The following is an 18,850-nucleotide window of genomic DNA, read 5'->3' as shown; positions in this document are numbered from 1 at the left end:
ATTGATCTGGAAAATGTCTACAACCCAACTCTAGCATAAGCCCATTCACATCAGTACAGAAGCAGACACCATTTTGCCTGAATAGGCGTATGGCCTTTTCTAAGTATAACTCAAAATCTGGACGTGCTGTGCAAATTCTGAGTTCATATTTGGAATCAGCATGTTCAAATTAGTAAAGAACACATGTTTTACCCTCTCTTTGTCTAATGGCCAGTGTGAACATGAGCTCACAAGCTCCATGTATACCATCTCATACTCCGGCTCATTTTTTTGTTTTTATGTAGTTTTTTTGTATTCAGTACAAATGGGGTGTGGCCCCCTTCTCAGCGAGCTGGACATTTCATTCTGTGAATCCCCCTGACTGTGTGTGTCCTGTTGGGACCCGGTCGCTCTCAGCCCTTAGCCACATTGAGGCCTATTTTAGACCCATGGTAAGGTTTTAATATTAGAGAGTGTAGGTACTATCCCAACTGGGTACACCTTGGCGTTGGTGGGATAGCTTTATGCTTTTTTTGATCAAAAACAGTGTTTACTAAGTCCCCTATGTTTATATGCACTATGCTTTTATTTAGTTACAGCAGGGGATGTTTTCACAATTTTTCCCTTGGTTTCTCTTTGTCTCATGGCCAGTGTGAACATGGTCTCACAAGCTCCATGTATACCATCTCATACTCCGGCTCATTTTTTTGTTTTTGTTTTTATGTTTTACCCTCAGTAGCAAAAACATTGTTGTGCTGTGTTATCATCCCACAGCTGCAGGATCAGGGATTATCATCCCCACAGCAGCAGGATCAGGAATTATCATCCCCACAGCTGCAGGATCAGGGATTATCATCCCCACAGCAGCAGGATCAGGGATTATCATCCCCATTGTCACAAACAGCCGGGTGGGAGTCTCACAAGATCCCCCGCTGCTCACCAATCTTGTCATGATCAGACTGCTCTCTAGCGCCCCCCTGTCAGCAGGTCAGGTTTGGTGATAGATAGATATATCTAATACATGCATACCACGGTACCCCTTACTGGTAGCACCCCAATAATTCTACACACCATAATCTCGCTGCCAGCACTGAACTCTCCGCACGTGGTCCAGACTCCTGTTACAGGTAGAACAATTCAGGTTCGGATTCGTATGTAGAGCAGGAGGAACGAGCTATTACATTTTATATATTTAATCCAGAAAAAGGCAGTGTTTATAAAATATACAAGATATTACAAAAGGGAGCAATAGAAATACAGAAAAGTGGCCATAATGTAGTGCACCGAGGAATAGTGTCCCCCGGGAACAATGCAACTCCAAACAAAAGGAGGAAAGGAAAATCAATTAGAAAAATATTATAAACAACATGTAATATATATAGGATAGGTCAAGGGTGAATGTGGAGAAAGGGGGGTAGCAATGGGGTAAAGGGATTACCACGCAGGACCAACCAAAAGCATTCGCATTATACGGATAGTATTTGTGTTGACAATGTGAAAGTTACAAACCAGCATAGCATGGGGTTAAATAGGGTGGCACGTATTGGAAGAATTTATATATATATATATATATATATATCTCTAATATATAAAGCTGAATGTGTGTATGTGCGTATGTGTGTGTATGTGTGTGTATGTGTGTGTATGTGCGTGTGTATGTGCGTATGTGTGTGTGTGTATGTGTGTGTGTGTGTGTGTGTGTGTGTGTGTGTGTGTGTGTGTGTATGTGCGTGTGTATGTGCGTATGTGTGTGTGTGTGTATGTGTGTGTGTGTGTATGTGTGTGTATGTGTGTGTGTGTGTATGTGCGTATGTGTGTGTGTATTTGTGTGTGTATGTCCGGGATTGGCATCCGCACCGTCGCAGCTACAGCCACAAAATTTTGCACACTCACACTTCTGAACCCCGAGAGCGTCATAGGCTATGTTTTGAGGGGAAATTTTAACCCCGCTTTTTACAGTTATTCACCAAAAAACCTGCCTCCATTAAAGCGAATGGAGCTGGGAGCCACAGTGCAGCCAGAGCTTCAGAACAATGCGCAGCCATGCCCTTATATGGAATGTTGGTGTGTCACAATGAAGCCAGGGAAAGAGACAGACACAGACAGGGAAAGAGGCAGACACAGACAAGGTAAGAGACAGACACAAAGAGACAGACACAGACAAAGAGACAGACTGACAGGGAAAGAGAGGGAAAGAGACAGACAGGGAAAGAGACAGACAAACAGAGAGAGACAGAGAGATATATACAGAGGGGGAGACAGACAGAGAATGGGAGAGAAACAGAAAGACAGTGACTATCCTGGGCAGCGCCGGGTGCTATGGAGCTGGGAGCCACAGTGCAGCCAGAACTTCAGAAGAATGCGCAGCCACGCCCTTAAATGGAATGTTGGTGTGTCACAATGCAGCCAGGGAAAGAGACAGACAGGGAAAGAGGCAGACACAGACAGGTTAAGAAACTGCAATAGACAGGGTAAGAGACAGACACAAAGAGACAGACACAGACAAAGAGACAGACAGGGAAACAGACAGGGAAAGAGAGGGAAAGAGCCAGACAGGGTAAGAGACAGACAAAGACAGGTAAAGAGACAGACAAAGAGACAGACACAGGAAAAGAGGGAAAGTAAGAGACAGGTTAAGAGACAGACACAGACAGGTAAAGAGACAGACACAGACAAAGAGACAGAGACAGACACAGGGAAACAGACAGACAGGTAAAGAGAGGGAAAGAGACAGACAGGGTAAAAGACAGACAGGTAAAGATATAGACAAAGAGACAGACACAGAGAGGGAAGGAGACAGACAGAGAAAGAGATTGAGACAGATGGAGAAAGAGACAGAGAGTCAGAGATTGTCTCTTTCCCTGTCTCTCTGACTCTCTGTCTCTTTCTTCATCTGTCTCAATCTCTCTCCCTGTCTATCTATCTCTTTCCCTGTCTATCACTTTCCCTGTCTGTCACTTTCCCTCTCTTTCCCTGTCAGTCTGTCTCTTTGTCTGTGTCTGTCTCTTTGTGTCTGTCTCTTTCCCTGGCTTCATTGTGACACGCCAACATTCCATATAAGGGCATGGCTGCGCATTGTTCTGAAGCTCTGGGTGCACTGTGGCTCCCAGCTCCATTCGCTTTAATGGAGGCAGGTTTTTTTGTGAATAACTGTAAAGAGCGGGGTTAAAATTTCCCCTCAAAACATAGCCTATGACGCTCTCGGGGTCCAGAAGTGTGAGTGTGCAAAATTTTGTGGCTGTAGCTGCGACGGTGCAGATGCCAATCCCGGACATACACACACACATACGCACATACCCACATACACACATTCAGCTTTATATATTAGATATATATATATATCTGCAGTCAGGCATGTGAAAAATGTGCCCCATATAGAAAAAACGCTGCTGTCTATAAACAGGGTGTAAATGATTCCCTAACACCTGCACAGCCCTGCCATACAAATACAGTGTAAATGTACCGCCCCGGTGCTCGGCTCCGGACGGACGCCGAGCCGCTCGGATCCGTGCTCGTCGGTGGGTGGCTCGAGCTGCTCACGGACCCGGGGGGATCCCGCCACTTCTCTGAAAAATGGGGTTGTTGTTTTTGGGTTGGTAATGGAGTTCGTGACGCTACCCACGGGTTGTGGTGAGTAGATGGACACCACCGCTGCCATTAACTAGGCTCCCGGGGACAGCGTTGCGCAGCTTGGTGTTAACCCCTCTGTGGGTAGGGGGTGATGGTCCCTGGGCCAAGAGGGAGGGAGTCGGTGGGGCGATGTTGGTGCGAGGCAGTGTGGGTGCGGTGCGGTGCTCGGCCTGAGGGCATGGGTGTACTCACAGTCACAAACACTCTGGAGTCCTTGGTAAACCAAACAAGATGGTGGACGGTGCCCGCAGCCGGCTGCGTTTTCTCCCCTTACTTTGTGTTGGTGGTTTCCGCCTTTCTCCTGCACCTTTTTGTGTGAATGTAACTGCCTACGCTTCAGTGACGGTAGTTCGCTCCCCAGCGTTGTGTGTGCTGAGGAACCCGTTTGCCTGCAGACGTTGGCCCTTTGGATCTCTAGCTTTTGGCGGTGGCTCTATATCCCGAATCGTGGTGCTGTTGTCTTCAGTCAGGCCTTGTGTGGGGAAGGACCTTAGGTCCAGGCCGCAATCAGTTGATTCGACTCAGTCCAGTGGCTTCTGGACTTCGTACTGGATCTGAATACCCCTCCTGGTGCTCCGGTTTCCAATAGACTCCCCGGTTCGGTACCGGCGGGCCACCGCCCGTCCCCAGTCCTACGGTTCCGCCCGTCGTAATCCCGACTCCTGCAGGCGGCCACCACCATCTGCCTCCTGGCCACAAGGTATCTGGGCTCCTACCCAGACCCCTGGCAGATGCTCTACTTCTCTCACCTCACTCTCCCTACTCCTCTCCTTCCTCTCCCTTTCACTCTCCAAACAATTCTGCTCGTTTTCCCGCCTCAGGCCATCTGAACTCCTCGGTGGGCGGGGCCAACCGCCTGGCTTCGCCCCACCTGGTGTGGACATCAGAACCTGAGGGAGGCGACTCAGGTTTTTAGTGGTTGGCTGATGTCACCCTTTTTAGAGGAAAGGTGTTGTGCATGGGACTATCTGTGACCGATGGGTAGTTCAGGGCGTCACATAAACATTTACATAAAAATAAAAGGGATAAACATGAAACTTACTAAACTTGTGCCATAGATGTGACGTCTGAATTCATTAAGGGAGGGTCCCCAAAATAAGATGTAAACGGGCAGCACCACCACTTGGGTATACTGAACAAAGCCAAAAATGGGCTTCTGACTTTTATGCCCTCAGCTCACCCTCCCACCTGTGATTTCATTTTACGATATCTTGTGGGCTGTGCCGAGGGGTTCAGAAAAATTAGATAATTCTAGTTTTTCACATATCTTTGCCCCTGGGCCACACCGGTGAGAGATATTAGCGTCATATTTTATATCTCGATTTTTCATTCACATAGATCCCAAACACAACGCATCTAGCATGATTTTATTGGCCAATACCCATTTGTCAGGATACCAGCGATTTCCTAGTAAAGCCAAATGGTGCGCTGGATTCAGTAGCGCTTCACTGGGATTCCGACAATAGGCTTTTCATTTTTCTAGCATTAACGTGGCACCTAAAGAAATGGTCTAATAGCTTATCTACTTGAGGCCTGCAACACACATCCGTGCCTCCGGTACATGTTTGGTACGTTTTTGCACGTACCGGAGACACGGAGGCACGTTGACCAATGTTACCGTATGGTAGATGGCACACACACGTAAAATCACATGGAACGTGTGTCCGTGTGGTAAGTACATGTGTGCGTTTTCCTGCACGGACAACATGTCCGTTTTTAGCCGTCAACATTCAGGTATGGACCCGCTAAAGTCAATGGGTTCGTGCCTGCATGGACTGCACACGTAGTATGTCCGTGTTCAGCACGTATCATCCGTGTGTGTTTTTAATCCAAACAAAAGCAAAACTTGTTTCCAATCTATTAAGTCAATTGAAGGCCATTAATTCTGGCGCCAAACAGTCATATCCTGTCTCATTTGCACGCCAGACGGCACCGGTCCTCTCACTGCAGGGGAACACTGAGCTAATACAACACCACGGGTACTGATAATGGCACCCAGGATCGATACAGAGAGGATGATTGGGGAAGTGGAGAGGCATCCTGAGCTGTGGGACACACGTGTGGATGGATACAGAGAGGCTGATTGGGGAAGTAGAGAGGCATCCTGAGCTGTGGGACACACGTGTGGATGGATACAGAGAGGCTGATTGGGGAAGTAGAGAGGCATCCTGAGCTGTGGGACACACGTGTGGATGGATACAGAGAGGCTGATTGGGGAAGTGGGGAGGCATCCTGAGCTGTGGGACACACGTGTGGATGGATACAGAGAGGGTGATTGGGGAAGTAGAGAGGCATCCTGAGCTGTGGGACACACGTGTGGATGGATACAGAGAGGCTGATTGGGGAAGTGGAGAGGCATCCTGAGCTGTGGGACACACGTGTGGATGGATACAGAGAGGCAGATTGGGGAAGTAGAGAGGCATCCTGAGCTGTGGGACACATGTGTGGATGGATACAGAGAGGCTGATTGGGGAAGTAGAGAGGCATCCTGAGCTGTGGGATACACGTGTGGATGGATACAGAGAGGCTGATTGGGGAAGTAGAGAGGCATCCTGAGGTGTGGGACACATGTGTGGATGGATACAGAGAGGCTGACTGGGGACGTGGAGAGGCATCCTGAGCTGTGGGACACACGTGTGGATGGATACAGAGAGGCTGATTGGGGAAGTAGAGAGGCATCCTGAGCTGTGGGACACACGTGTGGATGGATACAGAGAGGCTGATTGGGGAAGTAGAGAGGCATCCTGAGCTGTGGGACACACGTGTGGATGGATACAGAGAGGCTGATTGGGGAAGTAGAGAGGCATCCTGAGCTGTGGGACACACGTGTGGATGGATACAGAGAGGCTGATTGGGGAAGTGGAGAGGCATCCTGAGCTGTGGGACACACGTGTGGATGGATACAGAGAGGCAGTTTGGGGAAGTAGAGAGGCATCCTGAGCTGTGGGACACACGTGTGGATGGATACAGAGAGGGTGATTGAGGAAGTAGAGAGGCATCCTGAGCTGTGGGACACACGTGTGGATGGATACAGAGAGGATGATTGGGGAAGTAGAGAGGCATCCAGAGCTGTGGGACACACGTGTGGATGGATACAGAGAGGATGATTGGGGAAGTAGAGAGGCATCCTGAGCTGTGGGACACACGTGTGGATGGATACAGAGAGGCAGATTGGGGAAGTAGAGAGGCATCCTGAGCTGTGGGACACACGTGTGGATGGATACAGAGAGGCTGATTGGGGAAGTAGAGAGGCATCCTGAGCTGTGGGACACACGTGTGGATGGATACAGAGAGGCAGATTGGGGAAGTGGAGAGGCATCCTGAGCTGTGGGACACACGTGTGGATGGATACAGAGAGGCAGATTGGGGAAGTAGAGAGGCATCCTGAGCTGTGGGACACACGTGTGGATGGATACAGAGAGGCTGATTGGGGAAGTGGAGAGGCATCCTGAGCTGTGGGACACACGTGTGGATGGATACAGAGAGGCTGATTGGGGAAGTAGAGAGGCATCCTGAGCTGTGGGACACACGTGTGGATGGATACAGAGAGGCTGATTGGGGAAGTAGAGAGGCATCCTGAGCTGTGGGACACACGTGTGGATGGATACAGAGAGGCAGATTGGGGAAGTGGAGAGGCATCCTGAGCTGTGGGACACACGTGTGGATGGATACAGAGAGGCTGATTGGGGAAGTGGAGAGGCATCCTGAGCTGTGGGACACACGTGTGGATGGATACAGAGAGGCTGATTGGGGAAGTAGAGAGGCATCCTGAGCTGTGGGACACACGTGTGGATGGATACAGAGAGGCTGATTGGGGAAGTAGAGAGGCATCCAGAGCTGTGGGACACACGTGTGGATGGATACAGAGAGGCTGATTGGGGAAGTAGAGAGGCATCCTGAGCTGTGGGACACACGTGTGGATGGATACAGAGAGGCAGATTGGGGAAGTGGAGAGGCATCCTGAGCTGTGGGACACACGTGTGGATGGATACAGAGAGGCTGATTGGGGAAGTAGAGAGACATCCTGAGCTGTGGGACACACGTGTGGATGGATACAGAGAGGCTGATTGGGGAAGTAGAGAGGCATCCTGAGCTGTGGGACACACGTGTGGATGGATACAGAGAGGCAGATTGGGGAAGTGGAGAGGCATCCTGAGCTGTGGGACACACGTGTGGATGGATACAGAGAGGCTGATTGGGGAAGTGGAGAGGCATCCTGAGCTGTGGGACACACGTGTGGATGGATACAGAGAGGCTGATTGGGGAAGTAGAGAGGCATCCTGAGCTGTGGGACACACGTGTGGATGGATACAGAGAGGCTGATTGGGGAAGTAGAGAGGCATCCAGAGCTGTGGGACACACGTGTGGATGGATACAGAGAGGCTGATTGGGGAAGTGGAGAGGCATCCTGAGCTGTGGGACACACGTGTGGATGGATATAGAGAGGCTGATTGGGGAAGTAGAGAGGCATCCTGAGCTGTGGGACACACGTGTGGATGGATACAGAGAGGCTGATTGGGGAAGTAGAGAGGCATCCTGAGCTGTGGGACACACGTGTGGATGGATACAGAGAGGCTGATTGGGGAAGTGGAGAGGCATCCTGAGCTGTGGGACACACGTGTGGATGGATACAGAGAGGCTGATTGGGGAAGTGGAGAGGCATCCTGACCTGTGGGACACACGTGTGGATGGATACAGAGAGGCTGATTGGGGAAGTAGAGAGGCATCCTGAGCTGTGGGATACACGTGTGGATGGATACAGAGAGGCTGATTGGAGAAGTAGAGAGGCATCCTGAGCTGTGGGACACACGTGTGGATGGATACAGAGAGGCTGATTGGGGAAGTGGAGAGGCATCCTGAGCTGTGGGACACACGTGTGGATGGATACAGAGAGGCAGATTGGGGAAGTGGAGAGGCATCCTGATCTGTGGGACACACGTGTGGATGGATACAGAGAGGCTGATTGGGGAAGTAGAGAGGCATCCTGAGCTGTGGGACACACGTGTGGATGGATACAGAGAGGCTGATTGGGGAAGTAGAGAGGCATCCTGAGCTGTGGGACACACGTGTGGATGGATACAGAGAGGCTGATTGGGGAAGTGGAGAGGCATCCTGAGCTGTGGGACACACGTGTGGATGGATATAGAGAGGCTGATTGGGGAAGTAGAGAGGCATCCTGAGCTGTGGGACACACGTGTGGATGGATACAGAGAGGCTGATTGGGGAAGTAGAGAGGCATCCTGAGCTGTGGGACACACGTGTGGATGGATACAGAGAGGCTGATTGGGGAAGTGGAGAGGCATCCTGAGCTGTGGGACACACGTGTGGATGGATACAGAGAGGCTGATTGGGGAAGTGGAGAGGCATCCTGACCTGTGGGACACACGTGTGGATGGATACAGAGAGGCTGATTGGGGAAGTAGAGAGGCATCCTGAGCTGTGGGATACACGTGTGGATGGATACAGAGAGGCTGATTGGGGAAGTAGAGAGGCATCCTGAGCTGTGGGACACACGTGTGGATGGATACAGAGAGGCTGATTGGGGAAGTGGAGAGGCATCCTGAGCTGTGGGACACACGTGTGGATGGATACAGAGAGGCAGATTGGGGAAGTGGAGAGGCATCCTGATCTGTGGGACACACGTGTGGATGGATACAGAGAGGCTGATTGGGGAAGTAGAGAGGCATCCTGAGCTGTGGGACACACGTGTGGATGGATACAGAGAGGCTGATTGGGGAAGTAGAGAGGCATCCTGAGCTGTGGGACACACGTGTGGATGGATACAGAGAGGCTGATTGGGGAAGTAGAGAGGCATCCTGAGCTGTGGGACACACGTGTGGATGGATACAGAGAGGCTGATTGGGGCAGTAGAGAGGCATCCTGAGCTGTGGGATACACGTGTGGATGGATACAGAGAGGCTGATTGGGGAAGTAGAGAGGCATCCTGAGCTGTGGGACACACGTGTGGATGGATACAGAGAGGCTGATTGGGGAAGTGGAGAGGCATCCTGAGCTGTGGGACACACGTGTGGATGGATACAGAGAGGCTGATTGGGGAAGTGGAGAGGCATCCTGAGCTGTGGGACACACGTATGGATGGATACAGAGAGGCTGATTGGGGAAGTGGAGAGGCATCCTGAGCTGTGGGACACACGTGTGGATGGATACAGAGAGGCAGATTGGGGAAGTAGAGAGGCATCCTGAACTGTGGGACACACGTGTGGATGGATACAGAGAGGCTGATTGGGGAAGTGGAGAGGCATCCTGAGCTGTGGGACACACGTGTGGATGGATACAGAGAGGCTGATTGGGGAAGTAGAGAGGCATCCTGAGCTGTGGGACACACGTGTGGATGGATACAAAGAGGCTGATTGGGAAAGTGGAGAGGCATCCTGAGCTGTGGGACACACGTGTGGATGGATACAGAGAGGCAGATTGGGGAAGTAGAGAGGCATCCTGAGCTGTGGGACACACGTGTGGATGGATACAGAGAGGCTGATTGGGGAAGTAGAGAGGCATCCTGAGCTGTGGGACACACGTGTGGATGGATACAGAGAGGCTGATTGGGGAAGTAGAGATGCATCCTGAGCTGTGGGACACACGTGTGGATGGATACAGAGAGGCTGATTGGGGAAGTGGAGAGGCATCCGGAGCTGTGGGACACACGTGTGGATGGATACAGATGACTCGCCCACCCCAGGGCTATGGGACACCCGGTGCCGGGCCGGACTAGTCCGGTGGTAGTCAGTGGTGGCTGGGCCCGGCTCCGTGGCCCTGGTGGGTGTCAGTTGTATATGTGGCTTGCTTGTTAATGGTTGTGTTTGTGACGCCACCTGTGGTATGCGGCTAATAAGCCGCCGCTGCTGTGTGAGGCCACCGGGATGATGTGATGGCAGCTATGGTGGTACTGCTCCCCACAGGTGGAGCAATGCCCGGGGCACTGTTGGTGCTTGTGAATGTCTATGCAGAGGAAATAACTGAAGCGACTTCAAAGGTGCAGTTCCAGTTCTTTACTCACAGTTCTCGTCAGGGCAGAAGGACCCTTGGACTGCTGGAACCTCTGTCAGGGACCTCCGTCTTCTGGGTGATTCAGAGTGTGAAATCCGGTACCCTTCTCTTAGTGTCTCCTTCTCTGCTGTCTTCACTAGCCTTGCCTTAGTTAAGATGGACCTGGCTCGGCCTCCACTACAGCCTCCAGGCTGGGGGGTCACCTGTCGGCTGATTACCCCTTTTCTGGACGGCTGCTATGGGTTCTGGCCCTGGGAGCTTACAACGTCCCTGGGCCTCGGTTTTTACTGTTTGGAGATTGTCTTTGCACTCCTCCAGTCTCTAGGGACCGTCCCCTGTCGCAGCTGGATCCCTCCACCGATGTCACTGTGGACCAGGCCACCGCAGCCTGCACCCCCGTGGCAGTTCTAGGGCCCTGCGTCCTTGGTACCCCTAGGCCTGCTCGTAGTAACTGTCAGGACTACCCGCGGCCCTGCGACCCCTTCTGTCTTCTTTCTTTCTTTCTTTCCTTCTTTCTTTCCTTCTCCTCCTTGCCTGCCTCCAGCAGGCCCCCTCCTCCCTCCTTTCTCTCGTTCTTCTCCTCCAACTACATGCTGCTTCTCTCACTCCCTGAGGTAAACTGAAACTAACTTGACCTTCCTTTCTCTATCTGCTCTCTGGTGGCTCCTCCCACCTCCCCAGTTGCTAAGCTACCACCCTATGGGAGCAGGGATGGGTCTTACAGCCCCTCTCAGCATGCAGCATGGGAGGGTTGCCTGCCACTTTCCCTGGTCCTGTGTGTCCCTAGCAATGGGTGTAGTGTGGATTTACCAGGGGACCGGAGTTCACTCTCTTCCTCTCCCAGAATGGGGCATCACACCGCTGGTGGGGTGCAATGACCTGTGGCGACGGAAGCCTCAGGGGCGCCACACAGAGAGGCTGATTGGGGAAGTAGAGAGGCATCCTGAGCTGTGGGACACACGTGTGGATGGATACAGAGAGGCTGATTGGGGAAGTAGAGAGGCATCCTGAGCTGTGGGACACACGTGTGGATGGATACAGAGAGGTGATTGGGGAAGTAGAGAGGCATCCTGAGCTGTGGGGCACACGTGTGGATGGATACAGAGAGGCTGATTGGGGAAGTAGAGAGGCATCCTGAGCTGTGGGACACACGTGTGGATGGATATAGAGAGGCTGATTGGGGAAGTAGAGAGGCATCCTGAGCTGTGGGACACACGTGTGGATGGATACAGAGAGGCTGATTGGGGAAGTGGAGAGGCATCCTGAGCTGTGGGACACACGTGTGGATGGATACAGAGAGGCTGATTGGGGAAGTAGAGAGGCATCCTGAGCTGTGGGACACACGTGTGGATGGATACAGAGAGGCTGATTGGGGAAGTGGAGAGGCATCCTGAGCTGTGGGACACACGTGTGGATGGATACAGAGAGGCTGATTGGGGAAGTGGAGAGGCATCCTGAGCTGTGGGACACACATGTGGATGGATACAGAGAGGCTGATTGGGGAAGTAGAGAGGCATCCTGAGCTGTGGGATACACGTGTGGATGGATACAGAGAGGCTGATTGGAGAAGTAGAGAGGCATCCTGAGCTGTGGGACACACGTGTGGATGGATACAGAGAGGCTGATTGGGGAAGTGGAGAGGCATCCTGAGCTGTGGGACACACGCGTGGATGGATACAGAGAGGCTGATTGGGGAAGTAGAGAGGCATCCTGAGCTGTGGGACACACGTGTGGATGGATACAGAGAGGCAGATTGGGGAAGTGGAGAGGCATCCAGAGCTGTGGGACACACGTGTGGATGGATACAGAGAGGCTGATTGGGGATGTAGAGAGGCAACCTGATCTGTGGGACACACGTGTGGATGGATACAGAGAGGCTGATTGGGGAAGTAGAGAGGCATCCTGAGCTGTGGGACACACGTGTGGATGGATACAGAGAGGCTGATTGGGGAAGTAGAGAGGCATCCTGAGCTGTGGGACACACGTGTGGATGGATACAGAGAGGCTGATTGGGGAAGTAGAGAGGCATCCTGAGCTGTGGGACACACGTGTGGATGGATACAGAGAGGCTGATTGGGGCAGTAGAGAGGCATCCTGAGCTGTAGGACACACGTGATGATGGATACAGAGAGGCAGATTGGGGGAGTAGAGAGGCATCCTGAGCTGTGGGACACACGTGTGAATGGATACAGAGAGGCAGATTGGGGAAGTAGAGAGGCATCCTGAACTGTGGGACACACGTGTGGATGGATACAGAGAGGCTGATTGGGGAAGTGGAGAGGCATCCTGAGCTGTGGGACACACGTGTGGATGGATACAGAGAGGCTGATTGGGGAAGTAGAGAGGCATCCTGAGCTGTGGGACACACGTGTGGATGGATACAAAGAGGCTGATTGGGAAAGTGGAGAGGCATCCTGAGCTGTGGGACACATGTGATGATGGATACAGAGAGGCTGATTGGGGCAGTAGAGAGGCATCCTGAGCTGTGGGACACACGTGTGGATGGATACAGAGAGGCTGATTGGGGAAGTGGAGAGGCATCCTGAGCTGTGGGACACATGTGATGATGGATACAGAGAGGCTGATTGGGGAAGTAGAGAGGCATCCTGAGCTGTGGGACACACGTGTGGATGGATACAGAGAGGCTGATTGGGGAAGTAGAGAGGCATCCTGAGCTGTGGGACACACGTGATGATGGATACAGAGAGGCTGATTGGGGCAGTAGAGAGGCATCCTGAGCTGTGGGACACACGTGTGGATGGATACAGAGAGGCTGATTGGGGCAGTAGAGAGGCATCCAGAGCTGTGGGACACACGTGTGGATGGATACAGAGAGGCTGATTGGGGAAGTGGAGAGGCATTCTGAGCTGTGGGACACACGTGTGGATGGATACAGAGAGGCTGATTGGGGAAGTAGAGAGGCATCCTGAGCTGTGGGATACACGTGTGGATGGATACAGAGAGGCTGATTGGGGAAGTAGAGAGGCATCCTGAGCTGTGGGATACACGTGTGGATGGATACAGAGAGGCTGATTGGGGAAGTGGAGAGGCATCCTGAGCTGTGGGACACACGTGATGATGGATACAGAGAGGCTGATTGGGGAAGTGGAGAGGCATCCTGAGCTGTGGGACACACGTGATGATGGATACAGAGAGGCTGATTGGGGAAGTGGAGAGGCATCCTGAGCTGTGGGACACACGTGTGGATGGATACAGAGAGGCTGATTGGGGAAGTGGAGAGGCATCCTGAGCTGTGGGACACACGTGATGATGGATACAGAGAGGCTGATTGGGGAAGTGGAGAGGCATCCTGAGCTGTGGGACACACGTGATGATGGATACAGAGAGGCTGATTGGGGAAGTGGAGAGGCATCCTGAGCTGTGGGACACACGTGATGATGGATACAGAGAGGCAGATTGGGGAAGTGGAGAGGCATCCAGAGCTGTGGGACACACGTGTGGATGGATACAGAGAGGCTGATTGGGGAAGTAGAGAGGCATCCTGAGCTGTGGGACACACGTGTGGATGGATACAGAGAGGCTGATTGGGGAAGTAGAGAGGCATCCTGAGCTGTGGACACACGTGTGGATGGATACAGAGAGGCTGATTGGGGAAGTAGAGAGGCATCCTGAGCTGTGGGACACACGTGTGGATTGATACAGAGAGGCTGATTGGGGAAGTAGAGAGGCATCCTGAGCTGTGGACACACGTGTGGATGGATACAGAGAGGCTGATTGGGGAAGTAGAGAGGCATCCTGAGCTGTGGGACACACGTGTGGATGGATACAGAGAGGCTGATTGGGGAAGTAGAGAGGCATCCTGAGCTGTGGGACACGCGTGTGGATGGATACAGAGAGGCTGATTGGGGAAGTAGAGAGGCATCCTGAGCTGTGGGACACACGTGTGGATGGATGCAGAGACGCAGATTGGGGAAGTGGAGAGGCATCCAGAGCTGTGGGACACACGTGTGGATGGATACAGAGAGGTGATTGGGGAAGTAGAGAGGCATCCTGAGCTGTGGGACACACGTGTGGATGGATACAGAGAGGCTGATTGGGGAAGTAGAGAGGCATCCTGAGCTGTGGGACACACGTGTGGATGGATACAGAGAGGCTGATTGGGGAAGTGGAGGCATCCTGAGCTGTGGGACACACGTGTGGATGGATACAGAGAGGCTGATTGGGGAAGTGGAGAGGCATCCTGAGCTGTGGGACACACGTGTGGATGGATACAGAGAGGCTGATTGGGGAAGTAGAGAGGCATCCAGAGCTGTGGGACACACGTGTGGATGGATACAGAGAGGCAGATTGGGGAAGTAGAGAGGCATCCTGAGCTGTGGGACACACGTGTGGATGGATACAGAGAGGCTGATTGGGGAAGTGGAGAGGCATCCTGACCTGTGGGACACACGTGTGGATTGATACAGAGAGGCTGATTGGGGAAGTAGAGAGGCATCCTGAGCTGTGGGACACACGTGTGGATGGATACAGAGAGGCTGATTGGGGAAGTAGAGAGGCATCCTGAGCTGTGGGACACACGTGTGGATGGATACAGAGAGGCTGATTGGGGAAGTAGAGAGGCATCCTGAGCTGTGGGACACACGTGTGGATGGATACAGAGAGGCTGATTGGGGAAGTAGAGAGGCATCCTGAGCTGTGGGACACACGTGTGGATGGATACAGAGAGGTGATTGGGGAAGTGGAGAGGCATCCTGAGCTGTGGGACACACGTGTGGATGGATACAGAGAGGCTGATTGGGGAAGTAGAGAGGCATCCTGAGCTGTGGGACACACGTGTGGATGGATACAGAGAGGTGATTGGGGAAGTGGAGAGGCATCCTGAGCTGTGGGACACACGGGTGGATGGATACAGAGAGGCTGATTGAGGAAGTAGAGAGGCATCCTGAGCTGTGGGACACACGTGTGGATGGATACAGAGAGTCAGATTGGGGAAGTAGAGAGGCATCCTGAGCTGTGGGACACACGTGTGGATGGATACAGAGAGGCTGATTGGGGAAGTAGAGAGGCATCCTGAGCTGTGGGACACACGTGTGGATGGATACAGAGAGGCTGATTGGGGAAGTAGAGAGGCATCCTGAGCTGTGGGACACACGTGTGGATGGATACAGAGGGGCTGATTGGGGAAGTAGAGTGGCATCCTGAGCTGTGGGACACACGTGTGGATGGATACAGAGGGGCTGATTGGGGAAGTAGAGAGGCATCCTGAGCTGTGGGACACACGTGTGGATGGATACAGAGAGGCTGATTGGGGAAGTAGAGAGGCATCCTGAGCTGTGGGACACACGTGTGGATGGATACAGAGAGTCAGATTGGGGAAGTAGAGAGGCATCCTGAGCTGTGGGATACACGTGTGGATGGATACAGAGAGGCAGATTGGGGAAGTGGAGAGGCATCCTGATCTGTGGGACACACGTGTGGATGGATACAGAGAGGCTGATTGGGGAAGTAGAGAGGCATCCTGAGCTGTGGGACACACGTGTGGATGGATACAGAGAGGCTGATTGGGGAAGTAGAGAGGCATCCTGAGCTGTGGGACACACGTGTGGATGGATACAGAGAGGCTGATTGGGGAAGTAGAGAGGCATCCTGAGCTGTGGGACACACGTGTGGATGGATACAGAGAGGTGATTGGGGAAGTGGAGAGGCATCCTGAGCTGTGGGACACACGTGTGGATGGATACAGAGAGGCTGATTGGGGAAGTAGAGAGGCATCCTGAGCTGTGGGACACACGTGTGGATGGATACAAAGAGGCTGATTGGGGAAGTGGAGAGGCATCCTGAGCTGTGGGACACATGTGATGATGGATACAGAGAGGCTGATTGGGGCAGTAGAGAGGCATCCTGAGCTGTGGGACACACGTGTGGATGGATACAGAGAGGCTGATTGGGGAAGTAGAGAGGCATCCTGAGCTGTGGGACACACGTGTGGATGGATACAGAGAGGCTGATTGGAGAAGTAGAGAGGCATCCTGAGCTGTGGGACACACGTGATGATGGATACAGAGAGGCTGATTGGGTAAGTGGAGAGGCATCCTGAGCTGTGGGACACACGTGATGATGGATACAGAGAGGCTGATTGGGGAAGTGGAGAGGCATCCTGAGCTGTGGGACACACGTGATGATGGATACAGAGAGGCTGATTGGGGCAGTAGAGAGGCATCCTGAGCTGTGGGACACACGTGATGATGGATACAGAGAGGCAGATAGGGGAAGTGGAGAGGCATCCAGAGCTGTGGGACACACGTGTGGATGGATACAGAGAGGCTGATTGGGGAAGTGGAGAGGCATCCTGAGCTGTGGGACACACGTGTGGATGGATACAGAGAGGCAGATTGGGAAGTGGAGAGGCATCCTGAGCTGTGGGACACACGTGTGGATGGATACAGAGAGGCAGATTGGGGAAGTAGAGAGGCATCCTGAGCTGTGGGACACACGTGTGGATGGATACAGAGATGCAGATTGGGAAGTGGAGAGGCATCCTGAGCTGTGGGACACACGTGTGGATGGATACAGAGAGGCAGATTGGGGAAGTAGAGAGGCATCCTGAGCTGTGGGACACACGTGTGGATGGATACAGAGAGGATGATTGGGGAAGTAGAGAGGCATCCTGAGCTGTGGACACACGTGTGGATGGATACAGAGAGGCTGATTGGGGAAGTAGAGAGACATCCTGAGCTGTGGGACACACGTGTGGATGGATACAGAGAGGCTGATTGGGGAAGTAGAGAGGCATCCTGAGCTGTGGACACACGTGTGGATGGATACAGAGAGGCTGATTGGGGAAGTAGAGAGGCATCCTGAGCTGTGGGACACACGTGTGGATGGATACAGAGAGGCTGATTGGGGAAGTAGAGAGGCATCCTGAGCTGTGGGACACGCGTGTGGATGGATACAGAGAGGCTGATTGGGGAAGTAGAGAGGCATCCTGAGCTGTGGGACACACGTGTGGATGGATACAGAGAGGCTGATTGGGGAAGTAGAGAGGCATCCTGAGCTGTGGGACACACGTGTGGATGGATACAGAGAGGCTGATTGGGGAAGTAGAGAGGCATCCTGAGCTGTGGGACACACGTGTGGATGGATACAGAGAGGCTGATTGGGGAAGTAGAGAGGCATCCTGAGCTGTGGGACACACGTGTGGATGGATACAGAGAGGCTGATTGGGGAAGTAGAGGCATCCTGAGCTGTGGGACACACGTGTGGATGGATACAGAAAGGCTGATTGGGGAAGTGGAGAGGCATCCTGAGCTGTGGGACACACGTGTGGATGGATACAGAGAGGCTGATTGGGGAAGTGGAGAGGCATCCAGAGCTGTGGGACACACGTGTGGATGGATACAGAGAGGTGATTGGGGAAGTAGAGAGGCATCCTGAGCTGTGGGACACACGTGTGGATGGATACAGAGAGGCTGACTGAGGAAGTAGAGAGGCATCCTGAGCTGTGGACACACGTGTGGATGGATACAGAGAGGCTGATTGGGGAAGTGGAGAGGCATCCAGAGCTGTGGGACACACATGTGGATGGATACAGAGAGGTGATTGGGGAAGTAGAGAGGCATCCAGAGCTGTGGGACACACGTGTGGATGGATACAGAGAGGCTGATTGGGGAAGTGGAGAGGCATCCTGAGCTGTGGGACACACGTGTGGATGGATACAGAGAGGCTGATTGGGGAAGTGGAGAGGCATCCTGAGCTGTGGGACACACGTGTGGATGGTGTGAGACTGTGACCGGGGTTATCTATGACGGCCGGTATGTCTCGCCCAGGTTGTGCTCACTCCATGATAGAAAGTAAATCCACTATAGGGTAAATGGTGTTTCCCTACAGACTGAAGGAAGGGTTAAATAGAATCAGGAACAAGGGCAGGTGTGCCGGGTGTGAGGGAGTGAACAGAACTCCCTGAGTTTTCTGCTGGAGAGGCACATGTATTGTGTTATGGACTTTTGTTTGAAGATTAAAACCGTGTGCTGTGAACCTATATGCCTGGATCCCGTGTCTTCTGCAGCGCAGCCGACCGTGCTACCTCACATATGGTGGAGAATGCGGGCATCACAGCCGGTGAGGTGTAGCATCCATCCCTGGTGACCCAGCTGCGCATGTCCTGGATTCGAGCGGCTATACTACAGCCCAAACCCGGCGACGCCATGGAGGACATACTAAAGCATTTGGCTCAGGCTAATGCACAGCAACAACAGACCAATGCACACCTGCT

The sequence above is a fragment of the Anomaloglossus baeobatrachus genome, chromosome 2 (genome assembly GCF_048569485.1).
Source record: "Anomaloglossus baeobatrachus isolate aAnoBae1 chromosome 2, aAnoBae1.hap1, whole genome shotgun sequence".
NCBI classification, from domain to species: Eukaryota; Metazoa; Chordata; class Amphibia; order Anura; family Aromobatidae; genus Anomaloglossus; species Anomaloglossus baeobatrachus.
Note: the sequence above shows the minus strand (reverse complement) of the source record.